At 40.3% G+C, this 22,388-nt stretch overlaps 1 protein-coding gene across 23 annotated transcripts in view; it reads right to left on the bottom strand.

Moving 5' to 3' along the window:
• The window catches only part of SYT1 (synaptotagmin 1), a 510,915-nt gene that overhangs the window by 270,007 nt on the left and 218,520 nt on the right, over nucleotides 1-22,388 (bottom strand). The gene's annotated exons all lie outside the window — the stretch shown is intronic.

Raw genomic sequence — 22,388 nt, 5'->3', positions numbered from 1 at the left:
AATTTATCCAGTTCTCTTTTAAACTCTGTTATAGTCCTAGGCTTCACAACCTCCTCAGGTAAGGAGTTCTACAAGTTGACTGTGCGCTGCGTGAAGAAGAACTTCCTTTTATTTGTTTTAAACCTGCTGCCTATTAATTTCATTTGGTGACCCCCAGTTCTTGTATTATGGGAATAAGTAAATAACTTTTCCTTATCCACTTTCTCCACATCATTCATGATTTTATATACCTCTATCTTATGCCCCCTTAGTCTCCTCTTTTCCAAGCTGAAGAGTCCTAGCTTCTTTAATCTCTCCTCATATGGGACCCGTTCCAAACCCTTAAGCATTTTAGTTGCCCTTTTCTGAACCTTTTCTAGTGCCAGTATATCTTTTTTGATATGAGGAGACCACATCTGTACGCAGTATGTTTTTAAGGAGGTACACGGAACTTCAGGAGCAAGGGGGATTGGATCATCTGTGAACCCCTACATATAATCTCCAGCCAGTCCACTGTTTCTCAAAGCATCACTAGGCTTTGGTGCTACAATGAGCTTCGCATAGGTACAGGGGCCTCAAAGAAGCAGAGCACAGAATCTCACTCATTGGGTTTATCAGTGAATCTTTTGAAAAGAAAAATCCCTTTTTGAGGAATCTTAAATATTTTTTCAACACATTCTGTATTTTCTAATATTTGTGTAAGTAAACTATTCCCATGAAAGCACATACCATGAAGCTAAAGTTACAATCTCATTTGTCTTAATAGTTATATTTATTTCAAGATTGTGTGTACACAGAAAAATAAGTATAATCTTGTCTGAGCCATATACAAATAGAAACAATGGCTTGACAACAGACAAAATATTGTAGGTCAATCTCATCTCTGCTGTAAATCCATAGATGTTAAGCATTAAAATTCAACAGAGATACAAAAGGGTTGAGTTTTGCCAATTGTCTTTGGTCAGAGTCCTTTTAAAAGCTAATTAGGCAGATTTCAAATGTGTTTTTCCTTTCTCAAGGCATGCATACTTTCTAAAACCCCAGCGAAAATTAAGACTAAAATGAAAACAAATCAAAACAAAGCAGTGCATGTTACTGAAAAAATAAATCACTTCATTTTCTCTCTCTGGTCACAAGGAGTGACCCAATATTTGAAAAATAAAATGCATACTTCCAAAATGCATTTTAGTAGATGATTACATTCTTGTGCACTTAAAAAGGGCACTTTCAACAAAACAGCAGCCTTCTAGGCCTATCAGTCTTAAATTTTTAATTTTTATTCCTATGTGAGGAATAACCATTAACAATGTATCCGTTTACTCCAAATTACCTTGCTTTAAAGTTCTACTTGCAATGAATAAATAATGACCATCAGAAAGGAACATTTATTGGACTTGATCTTCTTTTTTTGCAACCAGGCTTTAGTGTTTGGTTTAATAAATCTTTTTGAATGCTAGGTGGATTACTATATTTGAATAGAATAACTTAAAATGTTTGGTTAGCTGTTTCCAAGGTCAGACAAAACGATGTGCAACTCATTTTCATTGTAATACGGATGTGAATGATTTCACTTCCTGTCTAGCAGGGACACTAAAGATACCACATCCTCCAGGACTGAATCCTACCTACTCTTTTGGTTCAATCTTCATTACCGTCTTGTCACTAGCCAAGATGCCGTGCAAAAACAGGGCTATTGAGTGTTGAGCATATTAAAACAGTACCTTCTCCTCTGATTGTGCTCACAATGTAGAAAATTGCTTTTGGGTTGTGCCTCCTGCAGTTATTTCTCTATTTTTCCTAGTGTAACTATGGCAAAGCTCCAAAGGACAAAAATCAATGCTCATATAGTGGACCAATTCAAGTTGCTCTTCAAACAACCTTTTTAGTGTGCTGTTCACAAGCTTTGAAATAATATGTGGTGAGGCAACAATTCTAGGATCATGAAAGTTATGTTCTTCTTAAATCAGATCTGTCTCAGACGATGCCTATTAGTTCACAAAAGAACTCAATATATCAACAGATCATGAAAGGGGTCTCCATTGGCAAGCAGCTGCTCTTGTATATGATCACTTCAGAGAAGCAATAGCCAAGATTTTCAAAAGTGATTTTTTTGAGTGCCTAATTTGAGATACCTTGCAGGCACTTTGATTTTCAGAGTGTACATGCTCAGGATTGACTGAAAATCAGGCCCCTTTGAAGCATCTCAGGTTGGACACCTAAAATTACCAGTTTCTTTTGTATGCAGTGTTGTAGCTGTGTTGGTCCTAGGATATTAGAAAGACAAGATAGGTGAGGTAATATCTTTTATTGGAAAAACTTCTGTTGGTAAAGAGACAAGCTCACCCACCTTGTCTCTCTAGTTTCTTTTGAAAATTTTGGCCAATATGTTCAAGCTTCAAGCATCCAGAAGACACCGAAGAGGAGTATTTCATCTACCTGTGCCCAGTCACAAAATTAAGAGTTCATATTCAGGGGGGAGAAATTTAAAATCAGATGAAGTCCTGAATCTTCTGTTCACCAAAAATAGTACGATTTGCATATTGATAATATAAGCAACATTAAAGCTTAAAATTCCACCTGCCCTACAAGAAAGCAGTGTCTTTTTAACAAGAATTCAGTGGAATTCATCAAGCCAGGTTACATTAATATAATGAAAAAAAGGCATCCCGCCTTCCCAAAAAAAAGTAAAGTCTGCTATGACATTTTGCTGTGTTGACAGGTTTGCAGAAAATTGTAAATATAAACCCACCCTCACGCTACACACAATATGAGAAATCTGTTCTTTCAATTAGCAAAAAGTATCTAGAAGTCACAATTCTCAGTTCAAATGAGTTAAAAACAGCTATCCTGGAAATAAAATTTCCCTAGAAATACTGTCGCATGAAGATATGAATGTACTGCAAAGGAGTTTAAATAAATGTTAAACATAAAATCTACAGAAAATGAAATAAATGGTACCAAGGTATGGTTTGTATGTGCTTCTTTTGAACAAAATTGAACCATACTATTACACCTGACATTGCCATAACTGAAAAAGGTTAGAGGAGAAATATGTCTCTTTAATCGTGTCCAGTTTATTCTGCGCATTTGACAGCTAAATCTCAGAGAATAATAATTTTTTTGGTTTAGTGGCTGAAACAAAAAATCTGAAAAAAATTTGTTTCAAGGTGACTAGAAACACCAATTTTCCATTTTTTCTTGCTGAAACACGGTCTTCTTCATTTAATTTACAGCTTTGTAAAATCCTTTTTGTGTCTTATATAATCCTAGCTGGATTTCTTACTGAAATGTTATTTTGAAATGAAAATTTGAAATGTTTCGTTCTGAAAATGTCAAAATGAAATATTTTGACTTAAAAAAATGTCCATTGCTTTTTTTCTTGGCCAAAACTATTCACCCAAAATTCTCTTTGTACAGCACCTGGCACAATTGGGTCCTTATCTGTGACTGGTATTCTTAGGTGCTATGAAGATTGTAATAATTTGTCTGAAAAATTTCACTTAGCTCTACTCATAGCACACTGTGTCTAGTCAATTTCACAGTTATGGAGGCAGTTTCCTCATTTGTTGGTATGGGTCTTTCACACACCAAGGGGAGGAGAAAAATATTGAAAAATTAGAAAAATGTTACTATAAAAATCACAAATTGGTAGAGAGGCTGGACTGTATCTGAACCTATTTAAATACATTTTTTAAATGATAAGATGCCAAGTTGATGGTGTCCCTTTACATTCTGATCACCAACATAAAGTAATACAGTTAAGTACCATCGGGTTGAGTAAAGAAGTAAGAGACTTACTAAGCCTGAGGTAGCTTTATATTATGCCCCAAAACATCTTATTCTTACCATCTAAAGTTTATTTTCTACCTCATGAAATAATCCACCATATTTTTTTTCTTTCCAATTTGATGCTAGAAGAATTTTTAAAAAATAGATTATCTGAGTCAAAAGTTAATACTTTGATTTGTCTTGTCAAGATAAGGATAGAATGCACAGGCTTTAATTGCACTGTGTTTCAAACCTTTCAAAAGGTTTTAATAGGATCACTTGAATATGGTAAGAAAAACTGTCTTTTCATAAGAAAGAATCTACTATGTCTAAAAAATACATCTGCAGCTAGCAGCAGGAAGGAAGCATGGTGAATAAAATCTTACTGAAAAGACAAGCCTAGAGCAAAGCAGCAGTGGGGTTTTGGCCATTTGTCCTTCACACTAGGGCGTTATCCCACACAAGACTAGACAAGGAGATCATTTTCACCCCAAAGTTGTTACACAGTCATTACTAGGATAGTCCCTGCAGGTAGCAATCCATGAAACACAAATGTTTCAGTACCGATTGGCAGGTGTTTTTTTTCTCAGCCTCAAGTGAGTTGGGGTACAGAAAATAAAACAGCATGGAGAAAAAAGAATATGATTCACCTTTATTATTCTGTCTGTACTAGCCAGAATTCAACTAAAAAATAAATACATATTCAGTTCTTTAGACCTACACAAGCTATATTCACTTGCAGCCTGTCTCCAATATTAATTCCAATTATTAACTATGTTTATTGGTCTAGGAAATGATTTTGTGCAAAAAGAGAAGCACATATTTGTTAGCGTGTTAGGTTTATGCATGTTGGGCATCAATCGTAATTAGGATCTGAAATACTATTTTCATCACTTCCAAAGTGAATATTAATAACGGAGTGCTGTAAACAAGCATTGCTTTTTTTGGAGCTGAATCACAGGTTTTTAAAGAAATCTTTACTAATAAAGCACAGGCTTATTTTAAAATAATGCTATTTGAGAATTACTCTGACATTTCCCCTCATCTTTCAGAGTAGAACATATTACTTAATGGATTTGATTTGTATTTGCACTGATACCAGAAACAAATAATAATGCTTATGTACTCCCATAATTCTAAGGCCAATTCATTGCTTTATATAAACAAATATTCACAGGTTTGAAAAGCATCATCCAAAAGAATCACCGAGAAAAATTCCAATAGTATCCTTTAATAGCAGCTAAATTACTGGTTTTAGGCCTGCTCTTTATTACTTATTAAAGAAATCTTATTTTTGACTGCTGTATAGCATCACTGTTGTATGCATTCATGCTTGTTCATTTCAGCTAGTTTAGTAATGATGCTATGGTTCAAATGATTAATCAGTCGGAGCGCAAGATTAACCTGAAAAAATGGTACTTTACAAATTTACGCAAAGCAGGCTGAGGCATTATAACAAGGCCCCCTATACACATGGTATGATATATACACATCTCTATAGGATTTCCACTTATAATGCACCAGCCTACTTTGTAAAATATCATTTTTTCTTCACGTTAATCTTGTTCTATCTATAACTGATTTAACTTGGAGTCTGCTGTACACAGCAAGCTATGGCCTTGGGAAAGAACCATGTCAAATGCCATTTGATGCTGCTCAGCCAGGCACATATAAAGGCACATTGCACCAATAATAGTTGACAACACTGGCTGTGCTTTTTCTGCTTCGGTGGCCAGCTTGTCCAAATTCCAGGCAAAGCAACACACAAATAGTTTATAAAGAGCTATCGTGTCAGCATCAGCATTTCAAAGCAGCAATTTAGTAGTTTCCTAATGAACATACAGTATTTCATATTCCAAGTTCTGAGCCGATGAAGTACCAAGGAAAGGCGGGACAGAAATCCAATAGCTTGAAGTCACCAGAAACAGAGCTCGACAACAAAATTATCTACAGTTAGCTTGACATTCAACTGTGATTGACAATAAGCAACTATTTATTTTCCACAGTGCCCCAAGGTCACTTTTGATTGTTTCCTCAGCAGCTATTAGTAGAGTTTCCACATCTGTATAGAAGCTTGACTAAAAATATCTGACACTTGAAATTCCAGGATAGATTTTCTTTGGCTGTAACTGGTACACCAGGAACTTTTCCAACAGCTTTTGCACAAACTCCCTACCTATGCAACCAACATCAAAGAGGTAGTTTAAAACACAAATAACTGTTTATTCCCTTGGGGAATGAATGGGTTTTGCAAGGGTGACCTATGCTGAGGTTAAAGAGGAGAAAATTCTTCCATCTAAATAGGAGGCACTTGAGCCTCCACACAGCAGATGCTACTCCAGCCCTTGGGCTAGAGCAGCAGTAATGGCCAGGTGTTAGGTCAGCAGTTCATGCACCCCTACTCCACCTTGTCATATTTCTTCCCTCTGGATGTCCATGGACAGTTGAGGCCATAGAACAACGGTGGGCAACCTGCAGCCCGCACATGGCCCATCAGGGTAATCTGATTGTGGGCTGGGAGACAGTTTGTTTACATTGACCGTCCGCAGGCACAGCCCCTGGCAGCTCCCAGTGGCCACAGTTCACCATTCCCGGCCAATGGGAGCTTTGGGAAGCGGCGGCCAGCATGTTCCTGCGGCCCGCCGCTTCCCACAGCTCCCATTGGCTGGGAATGATGAACCGCGGCCACTGGGAGCTGCCGGGGGCCATGCCTGCGGATGATCGATGTCGCGCGGCCCGCAATCAGGTTACCCTGATGGGCTGCAGGTTGCCCACCACTGCCATAGAGCACCCAAGACACAGAGGTGTTTTCCTTTTGACTTCTCCTGAACCTGCCTTCTTCCTCCTGTTCTGCAGCAGTCAGTGGGGGGACTCATGAGAGTAACTGCTCAGCAGCTGGAGTAAGAGGAACACAATCTGGTCCAGTGGTAGGGGTTGTTCACTAATAAGGGCTAGTAGCTAATTATTTAGTGTTGATGATATTCACACAGTAATTGGGGGTCTGACTATTCAGAAAACATTCACACCCCCAATGTGAATGACTCATCCTTCTTTCTCATGCTCTATGGTTCTCTCCCTCCAATAAGACTCTCCATTATTGGTATCTACTGTTATACTGCGGGGGAGGAAGGTTAGGTGAAAGATGGGAAGTTTACTTGTAGTTAACTCCCTTGCTTTCCAATACTTTCAGTGACCAGCCATTGCCTTGATCCCTTATCTCCTAGTTTCTGTTTTCCCCCTGATGAGCATCAGGGAGCCAGCAAGGTGGGTCTGCTTCAAAACACAAACTTTTTTTTGAATTACTGGAAAACAGTGGGCCAGGAAACCATTCTGCTGCTTCTATGCTGCCCTTTAAATCTGGGGCTCCGAGATGACCCAGAGTGCACGGAGTCTAAGGAAATTCTCTGCTCTTGTGATAGATATCAGTGAAACGTGCTGAGTCAAAGTACTACCCAGCTGGATCCCATTAACATTCATGCTGTTTGTCAAATTTCATATTCGATTTGCCCATTCCCCTGCTCATCTTCTCTCATTCACACACAGCAAGCACCAGCTTTTCCATCCTCTTTTGGAAACTGTCCATTTATCCATGTCATTACTCAAACCAAAGAACAAGACACCCAGTGGAACTAATATGAAGTTTTGCTTTGTCTCCCTTGCTGTTATACTATGCTTAGCCTCTTCAAACCTGTGGCCTAATAGCTAATAATTAAAACTATTTGCATTTAACTAGTGAGCTGTTTCCTTTCAAATTGCTCCCAGCAATTTAATATTAATTACTATATTTACTTATTAACAAAATGGCATCAGATGTTTATTATTATTATAAAATCATTAGAATGCAACAGTAAATCAGAGCACATCATTTTCATGCAAGTGAGGGCTTCATTTCAATAAGGGTGCATCCTGCACGTGAAGCAGGGTTACGGAAATGTATGCCTTACTTTTCCGGGCTCTTACCAGCTGTAACCATTAGTGGCTGTCTGCATGTACCAGTCTCTCTTGCTGTTGACTTAATTGGCCTGCTGCAGAGATAGGAGGCTCACAAAAGCTGGTGGAAGAGCCTTCTGACAAATTCATCTAGTCATTTAAAGCATAAGTCACAGCTAGATACTGAATTTTTTAGCCCAAGACAAGAGTATTTCTATTATACAACCTCCCCTGATCCAAAGGAGGTGCAGGAGAAGGATGGGGTTAGTAAGGACCATAGTTGGTGTCTAGAAATCAAAATTATTTAAGATTTAGACAAAAAAGGCACCTGACCTCCTGTCTAAGTGATTTTGCTCTCTGACTACTTTCTTCCTTTTATCACTTTTTAAAATGATCTTGCCTTTTACTTAAAATCCTATCCTGACTGACAGCCCAGCCTCATTCTGTCTGTTAGCTGAAGAGAGTCTATACTTGCAGACAGACATGGTGTGGACACTGTCAAACAGCTCTCCCTCACCACAACTTCATTGCCACATATAGAAATTGGTATGTAAGGCTCAAGGTAGAAGCCTAAACTAAAATGAAGACACTAGTCAGCTAAACTATTTAGCTTTTTAGATATTTTCTATGATGTTCATTTGCTTTGACAGTTAACAGGCCAATATTCAAAGAGATCCTAAGGTTTTAATACCAAATTGCTACACTTAACTGACTTATGGGTTTCAATTTCTAAAATGATTCTTTTAGGAAGACAGGCAGCTCAAAACACTTTTTTTAAAAACAGGAATTAGAGTACAATAGAAAGTTGGATGGGCTAAGACAAAGATCAAATGTTCCTTTGGCATTTCTGTTTCAAATATGATATTTAGCCTGCTTCTAACTTTTATCCTCCTGCTATCCTGTAACATGGATCAGCAATCTAGTCATTGCCCCACATTTTCCACAGTTTGGACTTCACTAATTTGCTAAATTCAAAAAAGGATTTTTGCTGAATTAATACTAGCCTCGTATCTAAGTTAGATTTACTTGTTTACTGGCTCTCCCGTGATACTATCCAAGCCTTTACTATTTTCACTTCACTATTTTTTTCCAGTTAAAATGATGGTTTAATTTTTAGAGTTGCAAATGAAAACTGTTTGGTACATCCTTAGAATCATGGCTAGAGTGGGACGAGAAACAGTCTTCCGATCCCATGAAAACTTTTGAAATGTTTCCCATTCCATATTATGACAAACCCAAGATCTTTTGGCATTTCTCATGAAAAACAAGAGAAACCTCACACACACCCTACCCCAGAATAGCCAGGACAGGGCATTGACCTAGGATATGGAAGATGTAGGTTCAGCTCTCCAGTCTGAATCAGGCAGAACAGAGACTTGAACCTGTATCTCTCACATGGTGTGTGAGCACCTGACCCTCTGGGCTATTAGTTATTCTAGTGTGGGTGTTTCTCTCAATGCCATGCTGGACTTGAGAATCCTTTCCTGATGAAAGGTCACTGAAACCAATATGGTCCCCTCAAAAAGTTTCAGTTCTGAGGAATCAACATTTTCCAAAGAAAAAACATTTTGTTGAAAAATTCCCAACCAGCTCTACTCATGATTTCCAATTTCTATGAGAGACACAGCATAACAGGAACACTTTGAGACCAGAAGTACTACTCATGATATAATTATGTATGTATTAAGATGTTCCCTGTGTAAGGGAACTCATGGATGTGAACATGTCCCTCCTGTATTAACATGAAAGATGTTCTACTTGCACTTACATGATATTAATAGTGCTGTGACCTCTGCATAGACATGCATGTTCTAAATGAATAAAGGCTGAAATTACCCTCAATGTAGGGGGCCTGCACAAGGCCTGGGAACGCTTACGTATATTCACTTCTGCAGATGGATGAATTTCATGCTAAGAGGTCTAGAAAATAAAGTGAAAACGTGATTTTTGTTCTCTATTTAAGACAGGCAAAAATGCTAGCCCCTTGTAACAATCTGAACTTTAGCCTAAACAGGAACCTGCCTATTCAGTAGTGTTATCTTTATTTTCTATGTTGTTCACTTAAAAAAAAAAAAAAGTACCATGCTGCTTGGCAAGAGTGTCATTCTCTGTTCAAGAGAGCCAGGACTAGATTAGCAGGGTTTTTTCAGGTCAGGACTGAGTTACATTGGCAGAGTTCCATGGGAAAATCTTACACAGCACCTGCCTGCATCATGCCTGGCTTAAACCAATGACACTAAGCCATCAGTTTCAGCTGATAAAATTGTAAAAAACACAGAGAATTTAAAGATTTTTTTTTAAAATGCATCCTCCAGTGTAAAAATAGTGGCATTTGACTAGAATAATAACTACTGGTATGTTAATTACATTTTTTGCATTCATTTGCAAGTCTATATTTGACCTTGATATTTTAGAAAGTTTTGACATTCAAAACTGCAAAATAATTTACTGAAAACGTGTAGCAGCCAGATTCCTGAAGAAAGGAAGATACTCCCATAGTTAAGGGTTTTAATGAAAATAAGCTTACAGTCTTGAATGGAAATAATTTGTCAAGAAATAAAAATCTAAAGCACTTTGTTCATCCTTTCATGGGACTCATTTAAATCACAGCACAATGCACTATTAGATCCTATAATTGAATTTTTTCTTGCTTTGTCCCCCCAGCTTAATGAGTTAGATTTATGCATCCATTCATTTAATAAAAAGTCATTTGGAACTTTAGCTTAAAGATTTTCCTCTCCACACCAAAGTTACTAATGTTGTCATTACATATAAATATATGAGAGATAGATAAAAAAATAAATTCTTTAAAATGTTATAGACAAGACAAGTAGCACCAGCTATACTTAATTTGCTCGACACTTCCCATTAGGAGACCCAGTTTTCATTGCTTATAACTTTGATAAAGTTAAACATTTCATTTTGAAATTTCCCACACCCGGAGTATGCCTCATACTGAATGTTTCAAGAATATTTCAGTAAAAACAGTTCAGCCATTCTCAGAAAGAGGTTAGAGGAAAATATGTTGTTTTAATCGACGTTAAAAAATTTCTTACCGACTTCTCACTGAGCGGTTCTAGCATCCCCAGGGACTGGAGCACAGAGACTTGAAATTTGCCAAGAGATTTGCTCTGGTGTCAGAAATGTGTTGATTCCTGTGAAAAATCATCTACATATAACTAAGTGATGAGCCTTTGAAATAGTCTCAGGCCATAAATGCTCAGTAGAGATTGGCTAGTGTTTGGCAGCTAAATTTCCCAAAGATTCCACCTTCACTAAGGATGTTCCTTCCCAAGACTGCAGGGGTCCTGGACCCAGGAACTGAGAACAGGGTGCTTGTCTCCCCTAAGCTCTCAATAACCCTCCCATTGGCTCCCAGGCGGCACGGAGGAGGAAGCTGACTGACTGAAATTCAGTGGGGTGAGGAGCTAATCCTGGCAGACAGGGAATAGATTGGGATAAGGAGTCAGCATGGGGTTTAGGGGAAGACTCAGGGCTTGTCTTCACTACCCGCCTGGATCGGCGGGTAGAAATCGATCTCTCGGGGATTGAATTATCGCGTCTCGTCGGGATGCGACAATCGATCCCCGAATCGACACGCATACTCCACCAGCCCAGGTAGGAGTAAGTGCTGTCGACAGGGGAGCTGCGGAGGTCGATTTGCCGCCATCCTTACAGCGGGGTAAGTTGGCTCGGATACATCGAATTCAGCTACGCTATTCGCGTAGCTGAATTTGCGTATCTTAAATCGATCCCCCCCCTCAGTGTAGACCTAGCCTAAGGGTGTGCGCTTGGGGGGCGTAAATGTACATACATACATACTAAGACAGGCTGAGCAAGGAGACTGGGGCCAAAACTGGGCAAGTAAACTGGGATGGAGGTGGGGGAAGGTAGATGTGAACTGGGAGCCCATGGAGAAGACCACTCAGAGTGGGAACAGGAGTGTGAGGAGACTGGATCTGGCAGGGCAAGGAAACTGGGTTGTGAGGGAGATGTGGACTTCGACAAAGAACTCAGAGTGGAAGTCCAGGACTGACTGGCACTGGGTGGGGGAGATTGGCATCAGGAGCTGGGGGGAAAACAGGGCTATCACAGGGAAGGCTGGAGGACATACAGGAAGAAGGGATCAGGTTTGGGAAGGAGTAACAGGGGCAGGAGGGCTCTGCCCACTAGTACAGTGGTTTTCAAACTTTTTTTTCCTGGTGACCCAGTTGAAGAAAATTGTTGATGCCCGCGACCCAATGGAGCTGGGGATGAGGGATTTGGGATGTGGGAGGGGGCTCTGGGCTGGGCCAGGGGGTTGAGGTGCAGGAGGGGGTCTGGCCTGGGGGTGCAGGCTCTGGGGTGGGGCTAGGGATGAGGGGTTTAGGGTGCAGGAGGGGGCTCCAGGTTTGGAGGGGGATCAGGGCTGGGGCAGGGCATTGGGGCACAGGGTTACCTTGGGCGGCTCCCAGTCAGCAGCGCAGCGGGGGTGCTAAGGCAGGCTTCATGCCTGTCCTGGCACTGTAGTCCACACTGTGCCCTGGAAGCGGCCAGCAGCAGGTCCGGCTCATAGGCGGAGGCACGTAAGCGGCTCCGCATGGCTGTTGTCTGCAGGCACCACCCGTCCCCCAGCAACCAGCCAATGGGAGTGCAGAGCTAGTGCTTGGGGTGGGGGCAGCGTGTGGAGCCCCGTGGCCCCCCCGCCTAGGAGCCAGACCTGCTGCTGGCCACTTTCGGGGTGCAGTGCGGTGTCAGAACAGGAAGGGACTAGCCTGCCTTAGCCAGGCAGCACCGCTGTCGGGACTTTTAATGGCCCAGTTGGCAGAGCCGCTGTGACCCAGTGCTCTACAGTCCACAACAGTACTGGGTCACGACCCGCAGTTTGAAAACCACTGCACTAGAAGACACTCCTCTACTATCTGGAATTGAACCCAAAGTTCCTCATCATGCCTCTGGTGTCAACAAATATCGGAGAGACCCATTGGTAAGTTGAGTCTCTCATCCCTTTTTAGTTATTGTTTGTGAAGCACTCCGATACCATATAGATGAGCACCATAGGGGAGCCCATGAGGAAATTAATAATTCTGTCTTCAGAGCAGGACTGGAAGAGTGCACAGTAAATAAGAGGGGGCACACATCAAACAAACAAAACACTGAATCTCTCCTCATTAAGTTAGCACCATCTATTCTGTGCATTGCACGAGGCAGGAGAAAATGTAGGATGTGATAAAGACTGTATCAAAATACATATACACAACGAGGCTGAACTAAGGTTACACTGGCAACCTTAATTTTGACATTTCTTAACTTCTGAGTGCCTAAATTTAAAAGAACATTATTAAGGTTGCAAAGTCTTTTTATTTATACAACTGTCTCTCACACACACACTATATATGTTATATAGGAAATGAATATAGGTGGGAGACTAAGAGAATTAACCAGCTAATTTTGCCAGCAGAGGGCGGCAGAGTTGTTTTTTGTTTGCTTTATTTGCAGGTACCCTACAATAAAGAACCTGCCCTAACATGTCGTCAACACACTGCTTGCTCTTCCTCTGCCTGCACCTGTTGGAGCCCCCATCAGACAAGCATTCTGATTCTGGAGGCTTCCCCCAGGCCCTGATCTTGACTTGCTGGGAATGCAGCCTGCATACTCCTTCCATTGAAAACCATCTAGTGTGAGAAGAGTCTGTTGGTGGAGTCCCTCAGGAAGCATGTAAGAGAGCTACAGGAGGAGGCAGCTCATCTGCATACCATCTGGGAACACGAGAACTTCATTGACAGGATGCACATGGAGCCATCTGGGATAGAGGATGCTAGATGACTACAGAGGATTACAGCAACACCAGAGGAAGAAGGAAAACTGGCGGCAGTACAAGGGGAGAACTAGCTGCTATCCACCTTAGGCAGTAGACAGTGCTCTACCCACTCACCCACCCATCGAGTGCCCCATCCATCAAGGTGAAAAACTGGCATGTTGTAATGGCAACAGAAGGCGAGGAGCAGACCCCAATGGCTGAGGAGAAGCAATTCATCTCCAAGGCTGGGAGACTTACAGCTACCACACACAGGTCAGGTAGGTGTAGAGCGTTGGTGGCTGGGGACTCCCCTCTGAGGGGAATGGAGACATCTATCTGCCTACCTGATATGAAGACAAGGTGGGTGAGGTAATATTGGACCAACTTCTGTTGATGAGAGACAGAGCTTTCGAGCCACACAGAGCTCTACCTTGAATAATCCCTTAGAAATGTGCGAACTACTTATGCTAAACAATCGATACCACCTTGCATTCAGCTGTGACTCTTGGGGTACCTTTCGCATACCTGAAGAAGAGCTCTGTATGACTTAAAAACCTGTCTCTCTCACCAGCAGAAGTCGGTCCAATAAAAGATATTACCTCACCCACCTTGTTTCTCTAACACCCTTGGAGCGACATGGCTACAACTACACTGCATGCCTGATATGATGTCCTGGGAAGCACGTTGTCTGCCTGGAGCCCACAGCTGAGACACTAGAGAAAGGGTACCATTCCTCTGATCAGTATCCCACATTGCTCATGTGGGCATTAAGGATACTATCAGGTCTGACACTGAGCAGATCAGCAGTGACTACAGGGCTCTGGGAGCTAGGCTGAAAAGGTCAGGAGCACAGGCTGTGTTTTCATCCATCCTCCCGACTGAAGCTGTTGGCCCATGCCCAAATAAATCTGTTAGTCTTTAAGGTGCCACCAGACTCCTTGTTGTTTTTGGCCCGAGCAGGGACACTCCCATCTTGATGAATGCATGGCTGCACAGATGGTGTTCTCAGGAGGGCTTCAGCTTCCACAACCTTTGGATGCTGTTCTGGGAAGAAGGCAAGAGATGGGGTCCACCTGACCAAGAAGGGGCCCATCATCTTTGCACATCAACTTGCCAGCCTAGTGAGGAGGGATTTAAACTACATTCAAAGGGGGCAGGTGACAAAAGCCCACAAGTAAGTATAAAAAAAGGTGATCTTAATAAAGGGTTAGATGTTGGAGGGGGACATAGAAAATGACAATAGGGTCATAGGATCAACAGAAGGGAAATCAGTGGCGGAATCTGCTCTACTTCTTAAAGATCGATACACAAATGCAAGGATTATAGGGAATGAACAGGAAGCACTGGTACATAAGCTAAATTATCACAAATTGGCATCACAGAGACTTGGTGGTATAAGTGTCATGACTGGAATATTGGTATAGAGGGTTACAGCTTGTTCAGGAAGGACAGCTTGGGTAAAAAAAGAGGAGTGTTGCATTATACTTCAAGAATATATACACTTTTTCTGAGGTCCAGAAGGAAGTGGGAGGCAGCCCAATTGAGAGTATCTGGGTAAAGATAAGAGGGGTAAAAATAGGGTTGACATCTTGGTAGGAATCTATTATAGACCACCAAATCAGAAAGAGAAGGTGGATGAGGCATTTCTAGAACAAATAAATATCTAGAACACAAGAACTGGCAGTAATGGGGGACAAACTACTGTTGGAAAAAGTAATACAGCAAAACATAACATTCCCAATGATGTCTTGTAATGTATGGAGGAAACAACTACGGGACAGCCATTTTAGACTTGATTCTGACCAACAGGAATGCATCAGTAGCAAATATGAAAGTGGAAGGCAATTTGGGTGATAGTGATCATGAAATGACAGATTTCATGATTCTAAGGACAGGAAAGAGTGAGAGCAGCAGAATAAGGACAATGGTCTTCAGAAACCAGACTTTAACAAACTCAGATAATTGCTAAATAGGGTCCCTTGGGAAGAACATCTAAGGGAAAATGGAATTCAGGAGAGCTAGCAATTTCTCAAGGAAACAATATTAAAGGCACAACTGCAAACTAACCCAATGCAAAGAAAAGATAGGAAGACCAGTAAGAGGCTAATTATGTTATAAGGAATAGCCAGATGGATTTGTCAAGAACAAATCATGCCAAACTTGATGGGGGAAAGAAGTAGATATGAAATATCTTGATTTTAGTAAGGCTTTTGACAAAGTCCCACTTGACATTCTCAATAAGCAAACTAAGGAAATATGGTTTAGATCAGTGTTTCTCAAATGTGGTCACCAGGGGCTCTTCTTGCGGCCACACCCTTCTGGACAGTGATGGGGGGGCAAAGCAGTGGCCCCTCTCCTGGGGCAACCAGCAGGAGTTGGGCCCTGGCACTCTCTGGAGCCACGAATGCCAGAGGAGCAGGCAGCCGATGTGAGTTCCCCATCTTCCCAGGGGCAGTGGGGTTCAGGCTTCTGGCTTCTGCCCTGGGGTGGCGGGCGGCTGACTCTAGCTGTAGGGCTCCATCCCCCGGCTGCAGGGCTTCAAGCTCCGGTTGCAGGCTCACCAACCCCCCATTCTTCCTGGACCCCGCCACTCCCTTCTGCCCTCCATCGCCCTGACCTGCACTGGCTCCCTACCCACCTCTCTATCCAGGGCTTAATTTGTCACCCGGCTTGTGCCGGGGCTGAGTAAGTCTGCTGTGAAAAGCGAAATTTGTATGTTTGTTAATATCAATTTTCACTACCTCCTAGCTAGATAGTTAGTCTGCTGTTAAAAGTGATATTAACAAACATGCAAATATCAGTTTTCACAGCAGTAGACTTACTACTAGCAAATCTAAAGAAAAGGAATAAAAAAAGTAAAAGAAACAACAAAAAAGGACAAGACCATGCAAAGCACCTTATTTTGTTTCTATTCTGTTTATGTCCAGTAAAGAATAGAGATAATTGTATATTATTTTTATTATTGAGTCAGCAAAAACCCTACATAAATAAATTACAATGATTTGGACATGTATATGTGCATATTTATTTTTCCTAAAGTTAAGTATCTTAAGAAAAATTGTCAGAGCAGCCACCAGCAAGAATTGGTGTTTGCACTAAAGGCCACCAAAAATGTCTTGCAAAACCCCTGCTCTAGATGAAGTTACTATAAGATGTGTGCAAAACTGGTTGAAAGACCCCATACTCAAAGAGTAGTTATCAATAGTTCACTGTCAAACTGAGAGGGTGTATATAGTGGGGTCCTGTAGGGTCAGTCCTGGGTCTGATACTGTTCAATATTTTCATTAATGACTTGGATAATGGAGTGGAGAGTATGGTTATAACATTTGCCGATGACACCAAGCTGAGAGGGATTGCAAGCACTTTGGAGGATAGGATTGGACTTCAAAATGATTTTGACAAATTGGATAATTGGTCAGAAATCAACAAGATTAAATTCAATAAAGAGAAGTGCAAAGTACTACACTTAGGAAGGAAAATCAAATGGGGAATAACTGGCTAGGTGGTAATACTGCTGAAAAGGAGCTGGAGTTATAGCGAATCACAAACTGAATGAAAGTCAACAATATGATGCAGTTGTGAAAAAGGCTAATATTCTGGAGTGCATTAACAGAAGTCTCATACGTAAGACACTGGAGATAACAGTCCCCCTCTACTCAGCACTGGTGAGGCCTCAACTGGAATACTGTGTCCAGTTTTGTAAGAGTAGTTAAGCACTGTAATTGGCTTCCACAGGGGGTTGTGGAATCCTTATCATTGGAGGTTTTTAAAAACAGGTTGAACAAACACCTGTCAGGGATGGCCTAGGTATACTTATCCATTCCGCAGTGCACGGGGATGGACTTAATGGCTTCTTGAGATTCCTTCCAGACCTACATTTCTCTGATTCTATGATTACATATATATTATATATGATCTAATATTTCACTGGGATGTGACTTTATTTATTTTTTCATAGAACTAATTTAAAGGTTTGTTTCTTGACCAACCCTTTCTATTCCAGGCTTTAAAAAGCATTACATATAGAAGAAGTGCCATTTTCCATTCTTCGGTAGTCTGGACATTTACATGTTTGCCACTAATTACTTTGACATTTTTAATGTCAAACCTTTGGAAAACATCAATGTAGAATTCTCATGGACATGAACCCACACATACAAGCAGAGACACACACAACAAGATGGAGCCCTCCTTCCATTAATTTTTATCCACCTCCCATCAGCCACAATTTTACATGAATAAATCTCAGCTGGAATAACAAGATATATGGTTAATTTGCACTAAAGCAAACTCCAGCTCTGCTCCTTTTTTGAAGAATGAGTATTTTTTGACAGGACTGAGGGTATCAGTATTTTCAAAGCTGTGCTTCCTTATCTACTTCCGTATGAGTTTTTCTTAGCTATTTATCATGGAAACCTGTTAGATAAACAGGGAATGAATTAAAAAAACTTAAGATAATTTCAACAGTACACAGAACTGCATTTGATGAAACAGTCTGTTAAAATACACAAGCTAAACTACATTCTGGGCTTTCGGCTGCTAATGCCATTGCAAACAGCAATATCAATGTTTAAAAATATCCCTACAGGAAGAGTATGATGCAAAAATGTGTTTCTGACGTATTCTGCTGACCCTTTTCAATGTTTTTCTTATTCACTGATTTTCTATTTTAATTGTTGTTATTCATTTGTACCGAATATTACGAAGTCATACTTCAATAAGGTATGAAAACACAAAATTCACTTGCATTATTTGTGGACAATATTGAAAAGCGTATTCAGAAGGCTGCTTCATTTGTTTGCCACAACTGGAACATTCACTACATCAGACTATTTTAGTTACTCAGCTGTATGAATAATAGACTAGGTGTTTTCAAGCCAAACTTTTTAAAACACACATGCTACTACCTGCTAGGGCATGCTTTATGTGCAATTTGTCCAGAAATAACCTGAATCCAAATTTAGTACTCAAACCAGCCCAAAATGACAATGTTGTATGTCTCTTTGTCAAGGACAAGCTGTTGACCTGATCTGACCTGACTGTAGAAATCCTGGATTTGCTGACTGATGTGTCAGATTTGGGGCTGAAAAAGAGAACTGCTCTCCTGCCTCAGTTTTCTTGTAAATACCAGTGAACTGCAGTTGTGCCCCATATAAAAACGTAGAGTAGAGGAAATACAGTTAGCCATGTCCATTCTTTCTAAGATACAATACGGGGAATATAACTTACTGAGCAGGGCCAGAAGAAGAATTTTTTGCAAAGCGGTTGGCTAGCTGAACAAGTCATACAATTCTGTCATTCCGTGGCATATACAAGGAAACTGAGGTGGAAGGTCCATTCTCATTTCAGCCTCAGGTTTGACATATGTCACTCAATCTGTGTACTCAGGATTTTAAAATACAGGTCAGCTGCTTATTTGTGGGGCAACATGTAATTACATTTTATTTGTCCAAACTGGTTTTTCATTGTTCTAGCCTTCCAGACAACAGGATTTTCCCAGCCAGCTACATGCAGGGCCGTCAGCTCACTCACATTTGGAGCGATACACAGCAAATACACTCTGTCACCACTCATCATCTGTGCTCAAGCTCTTATCCAATAAGGACTTGGGGAGAGGAAGAAATGGTGGGGAGAAGTTGGGACAGAGATAGGAAAGAGAAAATACTGAGGGTAAAAGTTAAGAGACAAAGGCAAATATCAAAAAAGAAGAGTCTCTGAAAATTAATGGAAACATTTGAAAAATTACTTGGATGGAAAATATGGACACTGGAAAGGACTGAGAAAGTGCACCAAGATATAGGAAAACAGATTGGAGAACAAGAAGAGAAAAAGGGATTTTAATTTTATAGGCAGTTTTCTTTATACAATATTTTGAATTTATGACTTGCTAGTAATTTGGCTGGTTCTAGTAACAACAACATGAGAAGGCCAGTGCCCTTGGACAGGAAGGGGATGAAACTCTCCCCAGCCTTGACCTCATAGGGTCGCTGTGGTCATTCTTATTTTCCTATTGAAAAGCTGATGTGACAGTCAGATTTGCAATCCCCTTTCAACTTCATTAACAGAACTGGACTGGAAACATTTTTGTAATCTCAACTGGATGTGTTGTTTCATACGTGGACATTCTCAGGATAGTAGAATGGGCTTGTAACCTCTCCCCTGGAATCACTGCTGACATGCAAATATATCTTGCATACTCAGATCATGGGCTGGGACAGAGGAGAACTCTGTGAAGCTCAGAAAAAAGGGGTTGGTGGTTTTAAGTAGAGCTAGGTGAAAAATTTTCATCAAAACAGTTTTCAGACAGAAAATACTGTTTCATCTAAACTGAAGATTTTTTTTTCCAAAATCATAGCGATTCAATAAAATTTCCTTCAAAAACAAATAGTTGGATAGCAAAAATGTGTTTTGAAATTTTGTTTTGGGAACATTTAGAAATTTCATTTCAAATTGGAAAATATGTTTTAAAATGTTTTTCATTTGTATGTTATTATTTTTACATTTTATGACATAGTAGTCAAAGGGCATACTATGACATATTATAGCAATTAAAATAAAATAATGGAATATTTCTTTATTATTTTTATACACATTAAGGGCAGCTGCTACTTTGTATTGCTTGAAACTTCCTTCTCATGCTTTGTGTTGTAATGAAACAGTGTGACACTTTGTACAAGAAAATCAGATAAGCACTAAGTGTACTATTAATACAAGCTGTTTTTAATATTCTTGTATTATACTGCGTAGCAATGTGGGACTCACCCCTGCAGCGCCTCCTGCTGGTCGTCTCCAGGGATTAGCTCTCCAGCTGTTGGAGCGCCCTCTGCAGGCCGGTGTCCCACTACCGCTTGCCCCCCGTGTCCCTTCTGGACCCGGTGCCCTATTGTCTGGGGTGCTGCCTGGCTCCCTTGGCTTTTCCCCAGCCCTACTCCACTCCAGATACCTGGTTAACCTCCCTGTAGCCAGGCCCTTCTCTCTCTGAATGCAGAGAGAGACTTCTGAGCTCCTGGCTCCCAGCCTTTTCATACAGGCCAGCTGTGGCCTGATTGGAGTGGGGCCCAGCTGCAGCCGCTTCCCCAATCAGCCCAGCTTTTAGAGCTGCAGCCCTCTCCAGGGCTGCTTTTACCACTGCAGCCCTCTTTCAGGGCTGATTTCAAGCCCTTCAGGGCAGGAGCGGGTGACCACCCCGCTACATCCTGAAATAATTTTTCTAGATATTGAAAACGGTTGTTGCTCTAACAGTACACTGAGTACTTACCTGAAAATAAATTAATAGAATATTTTGACTATTATGTCATATGCCATGTCAGCACTGTATAGTAGCAGGCATATAGTAGTATGTCATCTTATGTGCTTTACCAGTGAGATGTCATGAAATAGTATAATAAATATAAACAAAGAAACAATAAAATACATTTTGAATTGAAATTTCAAAATTTTAAGAAATAAATTTTTCCAAGTTGATTTTTTTCAGAAATTCTATTTTGCAGGAAATTCCAAAAATATTTGGTTTTGTTCTGATTCAGAATGAAAACAAAATTTTGAAATGTCAAAATTCCCTACAAAATGGAAATTTTGAGTTTTGACCAGCTCTAGTTTTAGGCGACCTTTTGTGCTCACCAATCTAGGGATGATTTGCAGTAGTATAATGTTGAGTAACCTTCCACTAGACTAAGAGGACTGGCACAAAGCTCTCCTAACACAGCCCAGGACTTAGGCCAATATAGCCTGAAACTATGTTTTCCACATGTTTAATATGTTCTTAGCACTTAAACCAAAAATTAGATTAAATAATTAGCAAAAGCCCAAACCAACAATGCTCTCTCAGGAGCAATCTGATCCTAATTATTTATTAATTAATGCTAAAGTTAGGTGATCATGCTCTATTTTATCACAACAGTTTCCATGACATGAGTGAGTTCAGTAAAACGATGCATCTAGTCAAAAATGCTTTAAAAATGTTAAAAGTAAAGGAAGTAAAATTCTTAGATGTGGTATAGATGCTACATAAAAATACAATAATAGCTCCTTAGAAGGCATTCATACCTCTGAACAAGGAGAGTGACAGTAAGGAAATAAGTAAACCAATACGACTAAATGAAAAGGTTTCAGAGGTTATTTGAGCCTAACAAATCTTTCAAAATTAGAAAATCTAACCCTCGGGTAGCCAATAAACAAAACCATGATTAGAATAGGCAATACGTAAAAGGGAAAGTAGAAGGGCTAAGATGGATTTCTAAGAGCAAATCTGATCACTTAATTGTTATTTAGATAAATGATAATAAATTGCTGCACATTTATCTACCCAGCAATAATAATTTCAACGTCTTTTTTGGTTTTTATAGATGCATATTTATTTGGAACGAAGTACATGAGTTGGCAGTAACCAAAAACAGTTTACAGTGTAACTTTCCATGATAAACACAAAAACTTGGGGTTCCCCCCCCAGCTTTGACATCCAGTATTAATTCAGGTAGCATAGAATGAATTTAATACTTATTAGGGAATGGAAAGCAACAGTGCAGGCAAAAATCATACATCTTTTTTCACATCTGCTAGTTACCCACACTGAAATGTGGATAATTATGCATATTTCAGAAAACAACTCTATTATACAGTGACTTTGGATATAGGACTATTACGTACTATTACATGCTACTTCAACTACATTAAAGGCCATTATCAACTTCCCTTTTATGACCTGGAGTATCACTAGACCATGAACAGTCCCCGAGGTAAATAGTCTTTTTCAGATGTAGCCATAAAAAACAACAACAACATCATGTTTGCTGATATTGTTTTGGGGAACACATGCTGCACCAAACACTATGTCAACTTACTGTTTTCCATATATTTCAGTAGCCAAAATGATAACTGAGAGCTATTTTTTAAGAGTCTCCAAAACCAGATATGCTGTTTATTAGTCAATGGT

The sequence above is a fragment of the Chrysemys picta genome, chromosome 1 (genome assembly GCF_011386835.1).
Source record: "Chrysemys picta bellii isolate R12L10 chromosome 1, ASM1138683v2, whole genome shotgun sequence".
NCBI classification, from domain to species: Eukaryota; Metazoa; Chordata; order Testudines; family Emydidae; genus Chrysemys; species Chrysemys picta.
Note: the sequence above shows the minus strand (reverse complement) of the source record. Positions and strands in the feature narration are given on the sequence as shown.